Raw genomic sequence first — 23510 nt, 5'->3', positions numbered from 1 at the left:
CTCTGACCCCCACCCTCTAAAAAGATTGAGCAACAACCCAAAGACATGGAATTTCAATTTCAGCTAAAAAAAAACAAAATTGCAACGAGTATCGAAAAAAATTAAAAATAATTGAATACCCAGAAATTCCCATTGCCAGACCAATTAAAATTGCTTCGCAATAACGGCAAACGGAGTAGACGACGCCAACATGAGGTTACGGTTCATGCTCTGGTCCAATTTCGCACGAATTTGCATATAGCGAGTACGAACGTATACTTGAGTTAGAATGTAGTCGTCATGACGTTTCTCCGAGTCCCTGATGTGCAATATCCCGAATGCCGTAGCACGGGAACTGGACCACTTACGATTGATCGTGAGCTATAACAATGTAGTAAGCGCACTGAAATGTTCGATATATATCGTTGAGCTACGAGAATTTTCGCATCTATGGACTCGCTTGCTTCTTCACTTTTATGAATCCCTCATCCATGCTTGCGTGCGAGTACTTTTATATACATGCGCCGTTTCATACACATTTCTCCGCATTCGAAGGGCGTAGTCCTTCGATGGCAGCCCGTTACTTATCCAGAATCGAGCCCTTTTGTTCATCACCAGTCAATACCCAAGTACATTTGTATATTACGAGCCATCTTCACGCCATCTATCCTTCCCTGTCGTTCGCTCGGCCATGAATTTCTTACCCGATCCACTTCGATAACGCGATACCAGCACGTGCACAGGTGCAACCAGTATGAACGATGTATACAACATTTTACTGCTACGAGCATATAAGCTTTATAGTTTCGACGTTCGAATTCACAGCGTTCACACTATTTTCCCTACGACCTTAACCGACCTTCGGTCTTCGCGTAGCTTCCCCTTACTTCATTTCATTTCCTCGCATCCGGTGCATTTCCGATCCGGCAAACGTCCTTTTCGTTGAACCCGATGAAAAACTCGTGCATGGAGTCTGCCAACTTCGCGAAGCTTGTCAAATGGAGCAAACAAAATATAGCTAATGTTGACTCCAATTTGCTCTAGCGGTTGAGAAAGTTAAAGCTCGCCCCTCTCGTCCTTAACCCATATTCGGGTTTCGTAACATCGTGGCAATTGTGCAAAAACCGTTTGACCGAAGTGGAGTAATAACAGAAGAAAAACAAATCACCGTTTAGTGCAATTCAGGGAAGGAAGCAAAAATTCATGGAGTAGTTGACGATGGTGCTTCATTTTCGGCCAACGAGACGGTGCTTATTAATGTTCGTTACGGGAAATATTATCGGGGAAGTAGTTGGCTACCACCTGGTGTCTCGGGAACTCGCTTTCGCGACGACTAAGCTATATACGCGTTGAACTTTCCCGACGCAGGCTCGAGACCGAGCAGAAGCTTGGGATAAAAAGAAACAGGAAGGATTTCGCGGGAAGAAAACAAAGATTTTGCCTCATCTAAATTATCGTTTCCAGCCGGGATGCAACAGTCATACAGGACTCGAAGGGAAAAAGAGATGGGAAAAGGAGAGAGAGCTGAGGGTCGAAGAAAACAACGAGACAAGATTGGAGGCCGAAAAAATAAAAAGGAAAAATATGCTTGAAGGGGGCTGTGGCGTATTATATAAATGTAATAATTTCGCATCCCACGACCACCTGCGACCCTCGTGACGAGGCATACCAAGTTCCGAAGCTTTTTTTCTCACGCCCTCTTCTCTCCTTCCCCTCCATGGCTCGAATTGATAATTGCCACCAGGGAGTGAAAAAAGATACGAAAATAAAAGCTTCCGGCGGAAAGCTCTTTTGGCTCCGAGCGACGAAACGAGCCATTGTGTACCTTTCTGCATGCATATATTTACACAAGATACGAGAGTTTTAGTCTTTTCATGTTTGCCTCGCAATTTTAACGATAAATATTAATTATGAGAGAGATTGTAGCGAATAATGGAGGCTGGCGATGGAGAAGGAGGCGAAACTGGTTACACGCTGATCCGTGTGTATAGCGTTTCATAGCGCGGACACGCTATTTATCCTAAAGGTGGTGAAACAAACGAAACGTCTATTTTTATATTTATATTCACATTTGCGAATCGTACAGCCGGTGCCCGTAATGAATTGTGCGTTTATTATCACACTGGATTATTCGAACGGATTAAAAACCATGAAACATTTAGAAAAACCCGAGTCTAGTGAGCCCAGTGGGGCGAAGGGCTCGAACATGAGCCTACATTTTTAAGGGGGGTGGATCACGAAATAAAAATAATCAGAATTTTATAAAATTTGGTGATAATATTCTTTGTCATCAAGTATACAAATGCAATTTTTTTCAATTTTTTTTTACCACATGGTTATCGCATAATTGAGAGTTGAATCGAAGTTCTTATGCACTTGTATATACACGTGGACTTTAGTGTTCAATTACTCGAGAACTATGTCGTAGAAAAATACATTTACCAAATTTTATGAAATTCTTAATATTTTTAACACGGTTTAGAATGGCAACGTTGTATCGCCGTGATTCACCCTCCTTAAGGGCATTTTAGCTTGAAATTTTGGCCGAATGCATTCAACCATGCATCAAAAATTGACGTATAAAACCCTGCAATAAGCACACAAAACAACAGAGAGAATGAGCGCAACATACTGGAGAGCATTGGAAGATCCGAAAATCCTTCGACTCGAATGTGTTTCATGAAACGAAAATGAGAAAAGTAGAAAAAAAAACTTTTCAGATTTCAGTCAAACCTTTTATTTTCATTCATATATTTTTTATTTTCAATTCGTCGTTTCCAAATGCATCTGGTTGGAAAAAAAAATTGTTAAGCCACGTTGGAAATAGCCAATACATACATGTATTCGAGGAAACGTGCATAGAGGAAAAGACGAAAAATGTGGCAAACATTAACGGATGAGAGAAATGGGTGGGGGGGAAGGGGGGGAAAGGAGAGAAAGAGATTGAACGTTCGAAAAAGCCCGTCAGACACGCCATTGCAAAGCCACACGCACACACGCGTGACTTTTGCAATTTTTAACAGGCGTATTTTCATGAATTATTAAACGCAACGGGAACGCGAACGCCACGCGGGGAGCAAATATAATGGGAGGAAGGATGCCGAGTGCAGAAGGAGGGAAAAATGGGCGCGACGGGATTGAGTGAAATTCATGACGGTTCGCTGGTTTGTAATAGAATCAAAGTTTCATATTCCACATACAAAACAATGTGTATCATATGAAAAGCCTCTCGCTTACGTGTACAATACATTTCGAGAATGAAGGAAAGTTCAATATAATTGGACGATGGATGGTTACTGCGAGAGGAAAAGACAGAAAGAGCCACGTCCTCATTTCGTCGTTTCTATTCAGTTCAACTACATTTTATGTCCTTAATTCGCATCGGTGCTGTACTGCGGAAAAAGTGGCGCAAATGTAGGGCAGTTAGAAGCTGTAATTGGCAAGAGGTTTATTCTATTTATAGGTCTCTAATGAACTTCATTATACGAAAATCATCGACATATATTGAGAGATCGTCAGTGCACGAGCTCGAATTTTCCAGTAATGAGTTCGCACGTGCTTAACCTTTTCAAACTTCCAGCATTTCGATTTACTTTTTATTCGTCATTTGAGAAAACAAAAAATCTCAATTTCGATATAATTATCACCCTCAGAATCCAGAGCACATCGAGTAGAAAAAAGAAATGTCAAATTTACTGAATTCATCGGAAGCGGGGAACGAGACAGCAGCGGATTATCCGGAGCACGAAAAATCTTTGCCTGCATGAAATATAAAATAAGAAAGAATCATTTTCCCTTGCGACGTCGCATACAACAAAAGAAGCTCCGCATACAGCGTGTCACTCGCTGAGAATTCGAGGCGAGAGCATTAAAGAAAACGTTTTTTTCCATCCAATTGGCTAGCAGCTCTATGCAAAAACTAGATTTGCTCTCTGTAGCTGACGGAAGTAATTTGGCCGACGAAGCGTTTCCGTCAGATTTACTCGAAAAAGAAAAACAGGGAATAGCAGCCTACATCCGCATCTCCATAGTCGCGAGGAAAAGTTTAAGACGTCTCGGAGTTGTCACGTGAATGGGGAAGGAGGGCGCGGGAGAACTGAAAGTAAAAGTGGCGAAGATTCGCTCACGTATACGTACTCTCATGCATACATACAGAGATGCACGCGCGTTTTAAAAGTTATGCCAGTAAGAAACGAGAAGAGAGAAATGAAAGAAACGGAAGAAGAGGAAGAGAGAACAGAGAGAGCACATACCGGAAATGATTTCCGAGAGAAAGAAGGAGCGAGAGAGCGTAGGAAAAACGAGGAGAATTAATCAAAAAGGAAGAAGAAAGATAGAGAGAGAAAGCGAGAAGGAGAAGAGTATCATCGCATAACACAGAAGAAGCATGGAGAACGCATGGCGCGTGGATGGAAGCACGCCGCGAGTATACCGGGATATTCATATATACACATTAGTATGTATATATACGTATGCAAGGGGCGCCTCGCTTCCGTGTTTTCCGGTGTCGCCACGGGTCACAGAGGCGCTGCTGGTGCTCGCGGTGAAAACGCCGGAACGTCAGTCAGTCGCGGGGCCGCGAGGGGAAAACATTGCTTTCAAACGATTGCTCGTAAACACATGAGCTAAATTGTTTGTAAAGAAATATAAACGATAAACTTGTTTTGTATACACGCACACTTGTTCCGAAGAAACATTTGATTCTCGTTGATGAAAAACTCTGAAAATTTGAATTTTCTTCCTCGTTGTTTTGACACGTGATTGTAGATTTTTTCATTCGTTTTCGTTTATATTTGCAAGTGTGAAATTTTTCGCTGCATATTAGTATGAACGTGGTTACGTGAAATTGTGCTGTGCTGCGGATAAGTAATATTGAAATGATATAAACAGTGTCGGTGCAACAATAAAATCACTGCATTCAAACGTGTTTTTAAAGTGCTGATTCAAACGTCCCTTGTGACGTTTCTCAATTCCTTCTCAATAATTTAGAAGCAGTTTCGTTCCAAGTGTCTCATCTCGAACGTTAAGTTTCGGTGGAGCAAGAATACAAATTTTCGAAATTTTGGAGTACTTTTCGGTGAGTTTTTCCTCCATTTATATTGCATTTATTCGATTGCCCATAAGATTCATTCCATCCCAATGAAATGTCTAGCAGGACAGAACATTTCGGTGGAATATTTATTTACGAGTAACTTGCAATTTTAATTGCACGTTGAATGGTCCTGAACGTCGTTGGATTAGTTACGAATGCAGACCATTGAATAAATTCCCCATTCAACATACTTTTTCGTCGAAACTTCATCCAACTATGGACTTGTCACTTTTCATCAGGAACAAAGTTGCTCCGAAGTATTCGTGCATAATTGGCTTTACACATAATTTCAGGAATATCGTGTTATCGTATGGGAGCTTTTCCATTTAAATTTTCGCAACACGTCATACATGAAAAAACGTAATTTCCCATCAACCACTGCACCCACTGGGGACACAAACTTTCGTGCACTTTCTCGATTATTTGCAACATATTTGAAAATTGGCCATCCAGTTTTCGTAAACGAAATTCAATATCTTGTTTCCATAGAAAATTTGGCAGTGTGCTATCCAGCAACTCGATACTCGTATAACGAACTTACCAAACTGTACTCATAATCATATCGTTTCACGAATAACAAAAGTTCTTGAGCATCGTTGCTCAGCATCAGCGTGCAAACACGAAGATTTGTATTTCCTGGAATGAAAAAAATGTACAAAATCAAATTTAACTGAAAATTTGACTCTCGAGATATTTTCATAATAATCGTGCGATAGCTGAACTCTACCTGTCAAACCCACGAAGCACGGTCATGGCGAGTTGAACCCTAGTTTTTTTCATGCAACGGATTCGTGCAATGCGCTGCCAAAGACCTGCACATCGATTATTCCAGGTGGTGTATAATTGGTCTCTCGAGAGCTACGTTTATTCGAGCCTGGAAGCTTCCCTTTATTGTTTTTTGTTTCGGTAATCACTCCGGGACACGCGAAAATGTTTGGAGACACGAAAAACATGGGTGTATCGTTGCACGATAGAAGGAAACTTTCTTCGTCGTTTTTTTCCTCAAAGAAGCGTCTGCACCTTCGCGATGGCAGTCCTGAGTAAAATTGTTCTGTCTGTAGATACGAATCGGACTGTAGTGGAGTACACTTCGATAAAAGGAGCAATGGAATAGCGGAGTGGCTCGTCCATACGAGCCCCTCTCGCCCATGAGGGTTGCCTGTTGCTCGCTTTGCAGGTTTTCGTGCCCCCGGACCACACACATACGTACTCGGGCATTTAAATCTGGCATGAAAAATTGCAGTACATATTTATTCTCTCAAACATGTGTATTATTCATGAAAATCCAATATGCGATGAACACACGTTTATTCGTGTACTGAATATCACGCCGGAAAAATGATATTCAAAATTTTCAAAATTATCACTGAATTCATGACGAATTTCATCGTATGAGTAGTTGCAGTTTCGTTGTTATTAACGAAGCAACGACCTTTTGTTCAGGTTTGTTTACCGAGTTGCTGCTTCTAACAGTAATTTTTGCTTCGTGAATTTCAAAAATAATTTTCCCTATAAAAGAGTTTCATCTGGAAGAATTAAATCATTAAAAATCTTTAGACATCCATATGAGGGTTTTAAATTAATGAAGAAGGAATTTGGTGATCACAGAGTGTTGAAAATGGGAATTGAAGCTTACGCGAACAAATAAATGACTGAATAATCGTAAATTGAAGGGAAAGCCGATTACGACGAGTTTCTAGGTCGAAGTACATTTGAAAATTGTCCTTTTGGAGACACAATACATCTTGGCGGGCACCATGTGCTTATGGATTTTGTATGATTTCGTGCAGAGCTTACAGAAGGACATCAGAAAATTTACTACATCGATTGCTCGTATACCATCTAGTAAAACAGTGGTATATATACGCACATGTATGTGTGTGTGTGTGTGTGTGTGTATAATAGTACCCAGAAGTGCCCATATTCCCTTACTTCTCTTTCCCCTTAATACTGTACCTAGGCTTCCCTGTGGGATTCCGATACAGAGAGAGATTTGATTTACGGGTTTCTATTATACGCTCTCGTGTTTTCTCCCCCTCTCTCTCTCTCTCTCTTGTCCATTCTCTCATGCCTTGATACGAATGTCCTCGGTAAATTGATTCCGATAGCACGAGGGAATGGGTGGACACGCGTACGCACCTATTCTTCCCAAAGGAAATATTACGAAACAATAAAGCAGCCCACAATTTTCCCCGAATCCTCTTTATATCGATGTTTATTCCGTCGAACATTTTTCAAACGAGTAATTTTTGGCTGACGTTGATTATACGAATTTTCGTAATGAAATAATTCTTTCACTCTCTGCTCGAATGATGATCCTCGACCCTCGTCGCACGATGACGGTGATGACTCCCAAAATTGCATTCGTACAAGTGACATTGAACGAAGACTCCAATTGAATCGGTCGTCAGTCATCATAGTTGGGGAGGGAAATTCGACCACAAATTTGAATCCTGGCCAGCGATGATTATTCCTGCCGAAATTTGATGAAAAATTGGAGAGAGCTCGATCGAACTCACGTAGCTATAAACTAGGCCAGCATTTTATGAAAAAGTAGCAGCTCGAATTGTACGTGCACAGACAAAAATTTTAATAGAATTCCTTTCCCCGGCATAGTTTGCTTTTCATTTCACGCGGTTTAACATCAAACATTCCATTTTATTCGCATTCTTTATCCGACAGCTCTAGCGGAGCTTTTGGCAAGCGAACGTACCTCGTTTTCGTACATACACCTTAGCCGGTTCTCATATATACGTGCATATCCGTGCAAATATGCAGGAAGAGCATAAAAGAAATGTCTAAAGATTTTTCAAGACTGTGTATTATACCCAGAAGAAAGTAATGTTTATGTATGCGAGTTTTTTTCCTTCTTGCCCGAGAAGCGTCCCGACGTCGCGATGCTTCTCATACCTCCTTTTACAGTTTTTACACCCCTCCCTCGACGTCCCACCAAACTCTCGTTTATACGCCACCCTCGCGCACATTTAGGTTTGCCGGCGTGGTCGGGCTGGCGCCGAACGTGCACCTGTAGAACTGAAGAATATAAACTCTCCCTCTCTCTCTCTCTCTTGCTCTCAATTTTTCGTTCTTTATCGCTCGCTGTCTCGTTCTTTTTCTGTCCGACTCGCTCCATATTTCTCTCGCACCAATGGCTTTTCCATTGATTGCCCATTAGTGAAATTAGTGACACACCCTGATCGCTTGGATCGGGTCCGGGGCTTGCCTAGTTTAAAAATGAAACTATAATCGGATTTTTCTCATCGATACGTAAACACGGCATAGTATCGATTCGCGCTCCATCATTCGAAACTCTATTCCTCTGATAGACCCGAGCGAATCGAGGCCTGTGGAATTCGAGGAATCGGCTAATGAATTTTTGTGGAAGGAAGTTAAATATCAAATAATACAGAATACCCGGGAGCCTTGAGAGCCCCACGATTAAGCATAATCGAGTGTCATTTTAATATCGACTGTATCATTCTCATTCAATAATTCGAGCGTGCTTTCCACAGAATTCCGCAACCTCGTGAAAAAAGCGCAAACTCGATTTGCATTATAGTGGCTATTTGAAAGATTGGAGAAGCGTAGCAAAAAGGGACCTCGACGCGAAGGGTCGTCCCAACCCTTCTGCGAGGATCGCCGGACCAGAGCGAATTTAATATTAATTTCGAGGGAGACAAGAGATAACTCAAATAATATTACTCAGCGATAATGATCGACAGAAAGAATATTAACGCATGCACATATCTTTAAGCAAAAAGCGACGAGGGTCAAATTTTTTACGTTATTTTGGCACAGCCCTCTCACAATGGCTATTTTCTAAGCGTCATTTTCACTTCAGCTCACTCGTCATCTGCGCTGCTAACGATGTATATGGATAATGAGAAACGGTTGGAGGAGAGGAAGCAAGAGGGCAGCGGGTGAAACGAGATTGCAATCGCGTTTTGAATGTTAATCAATCGTACGCTGATGAAAAAGCACTGAAAATGCAAATAGTCTTCCCCAAAAATATGGCCACGGTTGCCTTCACACTACGTTGGATCACGTTTTTTAAAACAACATTTCCGGTGGTGCAAACCCTCGAACTTTTGCAGCGACGGATGAATATGATGACGAGAAATATTCCGTATCCTTGCAGATTTAACGGCATTTTTTCGCATCAGAATCGAAGCTTTCGAGTAATGAAAACGAAATAAATATTTCTATTGACCCTACAGAATTTTTATCCTTCTCACAACGAATATACGGCTATGCATAGCTTATAAATAAAAAGCTTCGTAGCTCTAGATACTCCTCAACTCGACTCCGACTTTACTTGAGTTTCAAAGTTTAATTAAAAACGTCGAATCCGCCATGAAGCAAACTGATATTTTTCAAACTACCAAGCATAAAGAACTCGGATCCTCTCACATTTTTGCTGTTGCGCGCGCTTCGATATTAATGTAAAAATGCCTACATCATTATTAATACGTTTAATATGTACAGAGGGTCATACAACGTTGGAATATCACTGCGAGAGTTTAGCAACGCCTGCTCCGAGACGAATGAGACTCGTTCGTAGCTCAACCTTTTTGAATAATCAGGTCGTACCATTCGTGACGACTTCGTTACGAAGATATAAAAATGTCATTTTTCCTCGCCCTCTTTCAATTTTCCCTCGGAAGAAAATCGTTGTGCTTGCGGAGTGTACAATTCTGATCATTAAAAACGACCAACGATCAGATATTTTGCTGAACACACAGATGCGATGCACACGCGGTGCCTGCTCATTTACGTATGCGCTCAAATGCGAGCGCGGTTTAAACAAAAGGCCACGAGCAGGATATTAAAGACTAAAAGTAAAGAATAAAAACAGCATTTAAGCATACTGTTTTTCCATATTCGCATACGAAACAGGCTAACGGGTCAACGCGTTTTTACCCATGTTTTTACTATTTACTCTTATTTTTTAATGCATAGAAATATATAATTGTGTGCACATTCTTGTCGATTTTTCTCGTAGTTGAAAAGAAGCCGGGAGGAGCGAAGCGCTCAAGCTTTTGCGGAGCTTTTTCAACCCACTCGAGTAGACGATTCAACAGAGTCCGCACGTCTGGGATTGAGGTCGGCCCTCTCACTCAGTAAATTCTCTCGGTTCATACACTCTCCCCTGCTCTCAGCGAGTCTCCATGCAACTCAATATACTTTTCTCTGCGCAGCATGCAGATGTATATCTGTGTGTTGGAATGTGAGCTTTCGTTAAGAATGGAAGTTGAAAATAAGTCGAATCTCCGTCTTTCTTTCTCGTCCCAGAAGTACAGATGGTACGGGAGAAAAAGAAACGAGATCAGAGATTACCGGAAAAATCGGCCGATTACGAGAGAGAGAGAGAGAGACGGAAAAAACAAGTATTCGGTGCACACTTGTTAACTCTGCGATTTTGTGACTCTCGCTCGCGATGATTTTCTCGAGATGAAAAATACCCTCGCAGGTTTTATGAACGAAAAAAGGTTTTCTCCAGCTTTTTAATAAAATATAACTATTTTTATCAACGAAATTTAATATTTATTATTTCTGCAGACATTCGTTGGTGAATGTATTATTACGATCCCACTTAAAATCTACTATAGCTTGGTAGAATGAAAACTTAAATCGTTCACTCTGCTTCCTCGTTATTTGGAAATTCGTCAGATAAATAACTGCTTTCTGCCCATTTTGTGGACTTTTCGCCTGTAAACTATCCACGATCATTCGCAAATTTGTATACAAATGTTCCAGCAAAATCACCTTCATCGGTTTGGTGTCACGATTTTTTACAAAATTCCATTTTTTTTTTCTGTTATTATTTTCTGCAGCACACCCCATGCTGAACCTAAAGCGTGCTGCAAAATTCATATATAAACAGAGTTTCATTGAGCCACGCCATCATTGGGAGGCAGTGCGCGAGCAACTCGGGTCGCCTCGTTCCATACTTCAGCAGTGCTCTTGTCGCACGAACTCGCGCCGCAGGAGCAAAATATTTATCGAAGTCTCGATCCACGAGATAATTGTGTGCGCTTAGCTTTGTCAGCTTAGCTTTTGGAACGGAGCAGCCGATGAGCGAGTCGACGAGGACGCGGCAACGGCAGGATTGCTCACCGGTCTCAGAGGTGAATAATGCCCCTTTCGGCTGCCTCAAGCGCCGCGAACGTTGCACACATACTCGAACTACGTGAAACTTCTTTCGGTCGTCTTGTGATTACGCGAGCGAGATAAATTCTTTTATAAATTCTTCTCCTTCTGTTTCTTCTTCATACTGCCTTTATCTGTCTTTTTTCTTTTCGTCGTTTTTTTACATTCTTTTCCTCCTCTCGCTCGCTCGCTCGCTCGCTCGCTCGTCGTCTTCGTATCTTCTTTTCCTTTCTTCATTATCTTCCTTTTCGTCTCCTGACGGTCTCACTGCAAAAATTGCGACCGTACAGCCGGAGGCGTCCACGATGTGCAATCTTTGCGCTGTTCTCTCGTGAGCTTGTTTAACCAAATGGCCAACGAGGAGAGGAGCCGAGATCGCACGATGCTGGCCTTGTAATCTTGCATAAGACGAAGAACTGTGACACAACAACGCAAAACTTATTGAGCCCTTGGGCGATGCTGATTGATTTAAAAATAATGGTAAATTCATAATTTCATTGTGCAGATAACAAGATTTCAATCACGCTCACAAAAATTTTACTAATTTTCAACATTGAAATTCTTTAATGAGCGATATTTTTGTAACGCGAACTTCAGGTTTTCTAATATCTCAAACAACAACGAGTATTTTCGTTAGAGATGATTTAAACTCGCCTCACCTTAATGCACGAAGCGTAAACTTCTGGAGATTTTTAATGAAATGTTTTTTATGAGAGAAGATAGTATTTTTAAGCTAGTGTGGCGTAATCGACGACGTGTATAACCCTTCGAACGCACGGAAGGTCAAAGGTGGGGAAGTTTAACTAAACACGCCATGATCTGCTCCGTGTCGAAGAGAGCGTAAGAGAAAGAGAAGGAGGAAGCTCCGGAGATGAAGGCTTTAGCCTCCATTAGCTTTGAGAGGGGTTGAAATAACCCCGTAGCCCTTGTGCTTGTAAACGCAAAAGAGACTCGACCTTGCTTGCTACCAGCAGAGCCGTTTCGCGTCGCCCCTTCCATGCACAACAATGTAGACCTTCATTCTCCAAAGCGTATAATTTGTATTTATTAAAATGATAATCCCCGCATTATACATCCGCACAACCTAAATACTACGAGATAGAATAACCACGTACATTATTATACAAACACAAAAATGCTGGAGCATGTACAAAAACAATGGAATAACTAATTTGAAGCCTCGAAGAAAAGAGAACAATAATGATCCTTGCAAAAAGACTGACCATAACGAAAATATGAATTTTATGGAAACCCGACACTCTTCGTTCATTTCCATATAATTTGATAAGCTATAAACATCATTTTCTTTCAAAGGAGTTCGGCCATTCTATGACCAGTCAAGTTTGCAGCTACTTTATGTTGATTAATTTCAAGTCTAAATTAATCAAATTAATAAACACTCACATTGAGAATAATATTTTTATCATAAGAATGTTATAAAATGCATAAAAATATCATAAAATATTAAATTTGTACTTCAACTTGACTAGTTAATGATTGACACTTGAAATACACATAACCTAGGAAACATTTTAATTGTGCGAAAGAAAGTTTATACCGGTGTAATGGCACCGAGGAAAAGGAATGGTCGATTCATTTTAAAAAAGCGAATCTACTAGACGAATGAAAGCGCGTGACTCAGTCTCAAAAATAAATTTGATGAAATTCCCGTGATTCCCGAATTTGCCCGAAGTTCAATAAGCTGTTACCAGCAGTCCAAAGCGCAATGACTGATGACATCCGCTTTCGACACGTCAAAAACTAAAGTTTTTTCGTCTTTTCTATCTTAAAAGTCCCGTAAAATAATGTTTTTTTTCAAAGAAACGGAATCGGTGATAAATTTTCTTCCCCATATTTTTTCCACAATTTTTTCACAGCTAATATTATTGTGCATCCTCCCATAAGGCATCGTGTTACAAGCTCAAAATTGCAAATTAAATAATTCCAAATTTTGCCCCGTAAGAGGCCCCGGAGCTGTGCGAATCGTTACCAGGAAACCTTGAACTATTATTTACCGCAAAAAAGGTGGAACTTCACAGTACTTTATCTGTCTACTTTAATACAGAACTGCAGCATCAATTTATCTCAAAGAAAAATATGAAAATGTTCAGTATATTCGCTCGGACATCTTGTTTGTTCGTTCTAAATCATTCTCATTCTCCAAGCCCAGTTATTTCTCAATTTTCTAAGAAAATCATCCAACTCATTCACGATCCGGAAGTCTCGATAAACTTACCAAAGATTATGGACTCGACACACACGCGCTGTTCGATGATCTACGATAAAATTATACGCTCAGATTAACATCCGTGAGACGTTTTGCCCTCTCTACCATTGTCGAACACATTATATACATATACATAAAAACTTATACATCTTTGTGTACATAAATACAAAGGCTACGTATGGTTTACGCATACAGAGAACACTTCTCTCTGTTACGTGGTAAATGCACTTCGTAACTCGTATCGTCGTATATACGAATTGGTCCAATGTAAGGACCATTACCCGCTGGCATGGTGCGGTGCACTAGCTCGTTGTACGTCCAATGTGGGAGCTCCTCTCGTCGCTTTAGTGCCGCGTCGTGCCATTGCCAGAGGGCCAGCCCGCAAGTACCGTATTAGGTATACCTTGCCCTCTCCCTTCCCTGCTTCCACGATTCTCCTCGCTTTACTCACTTCCTCCACGATCTATCATACATACAGGGTGTCCGACCACAATAACCAACTACGACGAACTTCAACTTGAGTCTTTTCAGCGGGAATAAACCGGGTTTCAAGTAACCCTCGTCTTCGCGTGAGTTTCTTTCTCTCATTTTTTATGTTCCAGCGGTCATCCTGTTCAGTTACATTTTAGTTTTCTTCCAGTAGGTTGACGTAATCGGGGGCAAAAGTGACGATTTATCAACGATTAGGGAGCTGGTGAGAAGTTTGACTGGCCAACCGTCCAAGTTCTGGTTCGGAGCAGAGTCCTTTAATTCAGGATCTCAACAGTGGCGGACACTAATTGCATAGTCGTCGCTGTCATCGACTCCAGGAAATCGTCGATTGAAATTTCTCAGTACAACTTCTATTTTCGCATCGTGTTTCTTGTCAAGCACCCTGTACATGTAGAGATACAAATGTACACACTTTTAGGATTGCTCAATGTTTACACCCAGTGAGTCTAGAACGCTCATGTTGTATGCCCACGATGGATATTCCGCTCATGACTTGAAATGGCAGGTCCATAAAGAAAGTCACACACAGTCAAGTGGCCTCGTCCAACGAGCTTGACATCAGGTACACCTTTATTGGCTCTCAAATGCTACCTGAACTAGTTCCTCACTCGTTACTTTTATAGTTTATTTCTGTTAATGAACACGAAAGTCCAGGTATGAGGGGGCTTCGTCCTTTTCATCTAATGCGCTGTCCACTTCGCAATTCGAAAGATTATTATCGTTCGTATAAAACATTCTAATAAAGAGACATCTCCGCGTTCGTGGAAAGAATAAACTCGTGCACGAGTTGTATTCTGGCACAAATGAGGCTTTATAGGGATTTTTCAAATTTCGAAATCATCGTTAATTCAATCGCAGGAGCCAAAGTGCGCAGCCGGAAATGGGATTCGAGAGTGTCAACGATATAAATTGAGCCCGCAGCTCTTTTCGTCCCTTCGAGTAATTAGATAAAAGAGTCTACATTTTGTTTAGATGGAAAAATCGATAAAAAGTTTCAGCAACGATAGAACAGAAGACACTTCGTATTCAAATGATGTCTGAATCTTCTAGCCAATGATCGTTTATCAGGCTTGACATAAACATGGAAATAGTAGCGAACAGCAGTTCATAATTCCTCGCAAACTTTTATTGTTTCCATAAGCGCATAATCTTGGAATGAAAAGCTATAAAAGTTGACCAGTAGCTCGTTCCCAGAAATTTAGAAGCCATTAGAAACAGGGTGTTCCGCATCGTTCCGGTACCGACAGAGAATATACGAATGTTGAAGTAGCGTTGAACCTCGCGATATCTCCACCGGTGCAGGCCCGCAGGCTGCGGTAGGGCAAAATGGCGATGCAAACATTTGTTCAGGATGGAAAAGCGTGGGTGTTGCAAGGCGTTAACCGAGAGTTCTCGCTCTCGATCCTGTACGTAGCGGGAGAGAACGATATCAGAAATAAGATAAGGGCTGTCCGACGCTTCCTCGCATACGCTCGCCACGACACGGTACGAGGACAAAACCAGCCGGGCTTCTGTTTCGTCTGTGCTTCGGTCTCGCTACTCGAGCACGCTTTACTCATAAACACACGAATCTGTGTGCGTAGTATTCACAGGCTTGCTCCTCCCATCCGATGCTCGGAGGTAAACCACGGAAATCCACAAGTAAAATAAACTCGCGGTGGTCATCGAGAATTCGAAAGCGGGTTTCCTCCATTCTCTCCAGTACGAACTCTCTTATCCGCAGCATCCCCAATCTTCTTTCACCCTAATTTAATGCAATCTCTAAAAGACTATATATCGAAGTCCGGCAATTCTATTTATGGTACCCGCCAGTTTACTTTTTTTTTTACAACACTCTCGTATTATTAACAAAATGCCAAAACTGGACTCTTCAAATACAGACGAGGCAATCAATTCGAGACTAAAAGGCTGAAAGAAACAATGAAAATCATTTATTTCGTTATTGTTTGAAAGTTTCTTTGTGTCGTTGTTCAATGAGAAACGATATGTTGAAGTCGACTTTTTTTCATGAAAGGCCTTATTGCGCACGTCATTCGCAATATTAATAAAACTATTGACCCCAGAACTGGAGCAGCTTGTGCACAATCGAGAACACAGCTCATAGAAACCGGACTGTGTGAGGTCACTCGATTGTTATACATTGTTCAATCCCCGTCAGATGAATAAATTGGTGCAGCAGTAATGATTTTTTTCGCTCTGAGTTTCCAGTGATATTCAAAATCGGACAGTTTGTAGCACCGCTGTTACGATCATGCGCATTCCCTCGGGCAAATCGACGTAACGTGCGTTTTTGAAATATTGTCTTCCATCGTTTATTTTATTGAAGCGTTTATATTTATGTCTGACACACCGTTTTTGGCCATCCCTTTTTATTTTCTTACTTTAAGTACGATTTTATCCATCGCGGCAATTAAATAAATTGGAAAATTGTGCATCAAAGAAAAGTGGATGCCGCATGTTTGCAGTGAGCAAGCAGAAACCGCACGTACAAGCGATAAAATTTAATATCCGTACAGTAAAATTGTTTTCGCAGGAAGTAACAACAATCAGACCACGAAAGCTTGGCTGCTGCGCGGTACAAAAGACATAAACACTTTTTCCCGCGTTGAATCTACTATTGAATCGTCATGTGAAAGTTAAACTGGAATGATCCTGAGGCTGGGGGTTCTCGCGCTGTTGTTTTATAGCGCAGACACTTTTCAATCCTTTCGCAAATCCATTCCTTTTTTATTTGTTTAAATTTTTTTTTATTTTCACCCCTTAATTGTATCGTCTCGCTCCGAGGGGAGTAAAGGTAGCGAGGGATGGAGGAGTTAGCGAGAGTAAAAGCATCCCCGAGGCCATCGTTAATGCTCGCGAGCCTGCCAGGGTTAAACAGATTCGTATTGTGTGCCATGGGTGAATGTGCCTGGTATGCACTTTCTGTATATCTCTGAAGCATTCGACGCATCCACACGGTAGGTAACAGACGCGACGATGTTTCGACGCTGGAGTTTCATGGGGAATATCCTTCAGGCGTTTCCAGAGCTCTCCTGTTAGCGTTCAACGTCAGCGGTGAGATAAAAAAAAAAAAAAAAAAAAAAAAAAAAAAAGATAGGACAAAAAATTCGAGGAAGGAATTGAAAGGGCTTCGTCGGGCTAATCCGCTGCGGAGGAAGCTGCGCCTACGCCCTTTTGTTTGTTAGCAGTTAAACAAAACTATATACCGGTAAGTGTGCAGCCTGAGTGGAACTGCGAAACTTTTCTTTTACGGCTAGACAGCGACACCGTAAATAAAAAGAAACTTCACATAGGACGAAGCGGAAATCCACACGTTTCGCCCGCGGGGGCCTGCTTCGACGCACAATACTCGTTGCGTGTCATCCACGATATCGCGCTGTAAAAAGCCTCCTGTCAAAGCATCTTGCTTGAGAGAAGCACGAGAAAATCTTGACACCGCGTTGCAGTGACACTCGGAGTGAAGGACTCGGAGGATTTGATAAACTTTTCGAATTTTCTTCTTCATTTTGTTTGGGAAAAGAACTAGGGAATAAACAGCAGTAGTAAAACTGGAGATACGGTCAGACGCGTGAAAGTCTTGAAAGCCGTGGAAAAGACAGAAGACGACGTTTGAAGGTGTTCTATTGAAAACAAGTGAATCTTAAATTATTTAGAATTCGTTGATTGAAAGGAACGTTTTACAGCGACTTACGATTTCCAATTATGGGTTTTATAACGATCGTACTTTAACGGTGCTCAATTAAAACTCGTCTTTTTATACGAAGTTAAATTACTTTTATGCAGACTTTTTCTACCTCCCGTTTCATCTGAAAGTCTAACGATTCACTCCCAAGCGTCAAATTGCGAGACAATAAAATTTCGAGGGAACAAGAAAAACCTATTATTACACGCAATCGTTCGTCACGACGACGACGCCGACGGAGACGACGACAGCAGCACGCATCTCTCTCTCCCTTTCATACGTTTTAACGAGTGACCAACTCGAGTCCATCGATCATTGTTTTTCATTTCTTTCTTTCGTTTTTTTTCTTCTCTTTCATTGTCCCAAACAAAATCTATCTCACGGTACACTCTCCCGCTTCTTTTACTGACGTATTCCGCCTCCCTCGACGCTCTGAATTCTCGTCGATGGTCAATTTCACTAACACTCGGGATTTCCGTTCGCGCGCTCTAGTTGCAGCGATAACGAGAAGTCCGGATAGACTCGAGAGAGAAGAGGGTAGATAAAACTGCTGGATATAGACACACCGCCGGGCCTTGTCATTCGGAGGGAAAAAGAATGCGAGAGCGAAAGAACGGGCAGGGGGGAGAGAAAGGCGCGTGCTCTTGCATCGTCAGGTTGGATTTGTATCGGTGTGTTCTGAGGGATTGTGACAAAAGCTTAAACTACCAGCAAATAGAGTAATTTTCATGCATGCGCTACACGGTGCTCCATAGATATAAATTTTTCCACGAGTAAATCTCTCTATAAGCGTCTAATAAAAGAGAGTCTTATTAAAATAAATTGACGAAGAAAGTTTCCACCGTTGTTCGAGCTATAGACAATGCCGATATTGTAGAGGCTTGAATCTCTCGACGAAAAGCGATGTTTCGAAGAATCTCCTTTGGACAATCACAGCAAGAAATTGATGAAAGCACACCGAGTTACAATGCCACTGGATAATTTTATGAATGCAGTCTGATAACGATGAGATAAGAGAGAAATGAGGAATAAGAAGAACAGGAGAAAGCGAGGGGCGGGGGGGGGGGGGGGGAGGGAGAGGCAATGAAACTGCATCTCTCATAGAGACATAACGAGGGGAGATAAAACCCAACGTATACGTTCCTCTTTCCATATTTCCTTGTCAATCTGACAACTCCTCTCGTTTTGGACGTTACGAAACGGTTTCCTACTTCCATATTACCATAAATATTAAGACGTAACAAAACCCCGAAGATTTCCTGTCTCCTCTTCATTTTTATTTTTTTAATTAAAAGTAGCTTTCTCCCGGAGGCTCGCTACGCGTCTCAGCATTGCTGTCCGCGTCAATTAAAATCGCTTACGTTCTGCCCGAGCTCCTTCCCGGATATTTAATCGAAGTGTATTGATCAATTAATTAATGAAAAGCCAGAAACACGATAATTGGAAAATAATAAATGGCAAGTAATTGCGCTGCTCAAGGTAAATTGAATTTTTATTAAGCAGCGTGAGTTTCGAGTAACCATCTCCGAACACGGTAACAAACGAACCATTATTTTGGCAGTACCTTAGTATTAAAACAATCAGAAATCTTTCCAGCGAGCAGGCTCTCCTCGAGTTTGAACTTCACGCGGTTTAATTTTCCTATGATTCCTAAACCTCGGTCACGTTGTTCCCATAAACAACGTTTTGTCTTTCGCGAGCATATACTAGCCTCCACTTTCCTTTCTATTCATAAAAATGGTGCTTGGAGCGCGTAAATAATACCGTTAGCACGGATCTCCACCGTTCATCTGGTAGGAAAAGCTCGTTTTCATAAATCTTTCTCTACACAGTGTACGCTCGAACTCCGACGCAGAACGTATAAAATCTTGGCGAAATAATGCTTTCCCCGAGTAACTTGTACTCTATACACTGCCTCGAAAAACCGCATACACTATACGCTCCCTTTCACACAGACGCGAACTATGCGCGCGTGCACAAATGCATGCGAATATGCTCGGACAAGGTAAACATCGTTCCCTTGTAGCTCTTCTACAGACAATTCGAATGTATATCTCTATACACATAACGCATATGATTTGTGTACAGATGCAATGCTCCGGTAGCTTGCACTCTCGTAGTCAATTAACTGGACATGGATCGAGACCCCGAGGGAGCGCAGCGCTACGGAGTGACGTGAAGCCTGGAGAAGAAAAAGGCGCAACGAACGTCATTCTTCGCTTCGCTTGAGGCAAACTCAGTCCTTCTGTTCGCTTACACTCGATCTATATTCGCAAAGTATAATTACGTTTATACAGATACAAAAACACCGAACACGGTGTGCAACACTTTCCTTCTCGGCATTGTCACTCGACGAAATAATCCGGAGCTCTGTGCGGACTGCTGCGGTGTCTTGTGTAACGGCAAACGCGAACCGACGTCGATCCACGACGCGGTAGCATCAATTGTTCATTCTTCCGAGGAAGGCACATTTCTAAGGTTGTTGCCAAATCTTTTTACAGGGTGGGGGATGGACAATGCGAATATTTTCAAGCGTGCGAATGATAATATTAATTATTATTCAGAAATACGTTTACTTTAATCCCTTAAGGTTGACAGAAAATTTATTCTCGGTTATTTAAAATTGCGCTGAAATAAAAACAAAGTTTGGCAACGTTGCCCAATTTCTTCGTACTCGGCTGTTGGGTCGGATGCAGTGAGCCCCGTGCCTCTGTGTACGCGTTACTTGTTTCGCCCAACGTTTTTGGGGGTTGTTATGTCAACGACCGCCTGTCAAGGAATTGCTCCCGTTGGTGTCGTAGTTGCAACGTTGCCGCATTTCTACGCCGCAGTCTCAGTTGACCCGATATGAACGTAATGCGGTCACATATTTTCGGTGATTTCTTGTCATTCGAGTCGGTAAAATATCTGTTCTTTTCAATATAATCATTCTATACATCTTCCTGATGAGAACTGTCGTTTTTCATATGAATTTCTTCATTAATAAAAGTGATATGAGCAAAAAATGTGAAGGTCCCATTCAACCGATGCAATGAAATGACATTTTTACTAACTTCGACATTTAATTTGTCCGAAATTAATTCGGTAACCTGAGTTTTCCTTGAAACAGTACGTTCAGAAGATGTTCATCAAGAAATAGAATCATTTTTATAGACATCTATTTACCTCAAAAATTTGAAGCAACAGGAAAATAATCGAGATTGAAAATCAATAGGGACGCTAGAGTTTATGAAGTTGCACAATATTTCGCGATTGCGATGATCGTTTCGGTGAAGCATTTCTATCCGAATTGTTCGTTTCAATGAAATATGACGATAATTATTGATTTTCATACAAACTCTTGAATTTTTTATGTATTTTTCCATTCGGATGTGCCTGGAAGTGGAGTCGCGTTTTCGTGGCTCTTTCGACACGAAAATTTTACCATTCGTTTATACGTTTAAATTTTACCATTCGGGAATTCGGTTGAATGAACTAAACTCTTTATTACCTCGGCCAAAAGTTTGCTTGCACCCTCGTGACCGCAGATTCGACGCGTTGTGCAATCCTCTTCACTTGTTTTTTTTCCTCCCTTTTTTACCCATCCCGGTTCATATTTTTTTATTTCGGGACCATCGCGTCGATAGCGAAATAACACTTTTTTGCTTTACAAAATATTTCACCGGATAACTGTGATCCCAAACCTTCGGTTGACCCGGATTACCCTCCGCAGTTTGTCCCGTTACCGACGTCGCCAATGTTCAGAACTAGATGCATGCGCGGAACGTATGTAATCCGCACTCACACCAAGGATTTAAAGGCCACGGCATCCCTCGCGGCTTCGACCACGATCCACTGTGCTCTGTTGTTTGCTACTGCGTTGGTTGCGTTAATTAAAAGTCCGAAACTCTCACGTTCACTCACACGCTTCTCTTCCCACTTATCGTCACTCCACTTTGCTCTTTCTTTTCCTTTCCCTTTCTCTCTTTCTCCATTTTTATTTTTTCTTCCTATTTAACGGCTTATGTACGCACTTGAAGGAGGCGCGAAAAAACGTGATCTTCTTGATTTTTTTTCGATGAGAAAATAAATTTTTATTGAAAAACTGTGAACGAAATTCATTAGGACATACGGTCATGTACTTGTACAATGTTTTTCATCAAAAACTTTCTCTAAATGGCGGCCCGCCAGCTGTATTCCAGTAGCGCCTTTTGTGCATTATATTGCGGTGGACCGGATAACTAAAAAACTATTAATCCGATCCATACCAAATTTATACCACTTATTTATTATAATAATAACTTACGCCTGGACGAAGGATTTGTAAGAATTTTGATTTTAAAATATGGCGACAGTTTTAACAAAAAACTCATTTTTTAAGGCGCCAAATTTTTGGTTTTTCGTTACAATTTTTTTCCCCAACAAAATACGAAATCCTTCGTCCAGGCCTTAGCTATTATTGTAATAAATAAATTATGTAAACTTCGCATGGACCGGATTAATAGTTTTTTAGTAATCGTGTCCACCGCAAAAGTATTTTCCAAAAAAAAGAAGAATTCTGAGATAATCGCGTTCAAAGTTTCAAGTAGCGATCGGTTGAAATATCCATAGCTACGAATCTAATCTTTATGAAATTTGGTGACATTGCGTACTTGAAGAAAATCTAATAAAAAAATGTCGATTTTTCCGCCCATTACAATTGTATATAAGGGCTTAATGCATGTGCATTTCACTTGCTTTGGCAAATCCCATAGAATGAGACAACTGAGAAATCAATGTGCAAAAACTGTGACAGCATCCGCGGACACATACCACGGCCGCGTATAAATCGATGTTCGGTGAAATGGGAGCATGACTGACACGATTTGATAACCAGATTATTGTGGTTGGCGGGTTTTCGCTGCTCCATTTACGCGATACCGCGGTAAATATCTCACCAAACCCCAAACTGCAAAGATTCTGATCCCAATTTGGTGACACGAGGGCGTGAACGATGAAATCGAAAATAACTTGGAGGAAAATTTTATTATTTTGTAATCTCGTTGTGCCAAAAAATCCGGAAGTTTTTCAATGACGATTTAAAATAAGTATTGAAAACGTTTCAACGTTTTAAGAAGTGATGGAGATTGGAGAAAATCGTCAAATTTTGCGCAACCTCCTGACTATTTTGTTCGCGTTAACCATCCACTTTCAGCGAAAGCGGATAAACGGGAAGCACTAGAGCGTCAACCGATGCAAAAGGCACATGCACCCATATTGGTTTATCCGCTCTCTCGAACGTTCCACCAACCAAATTCCATTTCCCCTTCGCATGAATATTTTCGTAGTCATTCTCCGTCGATGCTTTATATATTGCAACTTTGTGGAACTCCGTTCACCGGGTCTATGGGAGATTCAGCGTCGAATGAGCCACTTGAAAGAGTGTAGAAATGAAGCCGTTTTTCGAAGGCAAATTTCGGAGTTACGAAGAAACTCGTTACGAAGAAAATTGAGGAAATAATATTCTACAAATGTTTTTCTTGAATACGGCATCAAGACTTCGCGTCCATTAAATAATTTACTTTTGCGGGATTGCAAATGTGCTGATATTTTGAAAAAATAAAACGATCGAAACCGCGACTGACGTGGCTCCACAGAACGGCCAGTACATTTTAAACGACTTTATCGGTGTATCGACGACGTTCCATAAAATACTCATAACCGGAAGTTCAACGGTAAGGGAATTCTGTATACGCAGTCGGTGTATCCATTGATGACTTTTTCGTGTCCCAGAGAGGAAGTACTGGAAAGGACGAATGGTACTTTTCCAGTTATACAGGATATTACTTTTTTTTTATTCAATATTTTCTCGACTTGTTGATCGATGCTGAGTGTGTACAAAAAAAATCCGGGGGCGTGTAACGAAAAAA

The 23510-nt window shown here is 41.2% G+C and overlaps 1 protein-coding gene across 1 annotated transcript in view; it reads left to right on the top strand.

Annotated features, from left to right (window-relative positions):
* Positions 1-4560: 4560 nt before the first annotated feature.
* LOC122417166 (epithelial discoidin domain-containing receptor 1-like) overlaps positions 4561-23510 on the top strand; it is a 141881-nt gene continuing 122931 nt past the window's right edge. Inside the window, exon 1 of the mRNA XM_043430472.1 lies at positions 4561-5056. The gene's annotated coding sequence lies outside the window, so the exon portion shown is untranslated. The remainder of the gene's footprint in view (positions 5057-23510) is intronic.

The sequence above is a fragment of the Venturia canescens genome, chromosome 10 (assembly GCF_019457755.1).
Source record: "Venturia canescens isolate UGA chromosome 10, ASM1945775v1, whole genome shotgun sequence".
NCBI lineage: Eukaryota > Metazoa > Arthropoda > Insecta > Hymenoptera > Ichneumonidae > Venturia > Venturia canescens.
The sequence above is the reverse complement of the archived record's forward strand: the minus strand, read 5'-3'. Positions and strand labels throughout refer to the sequence as shown.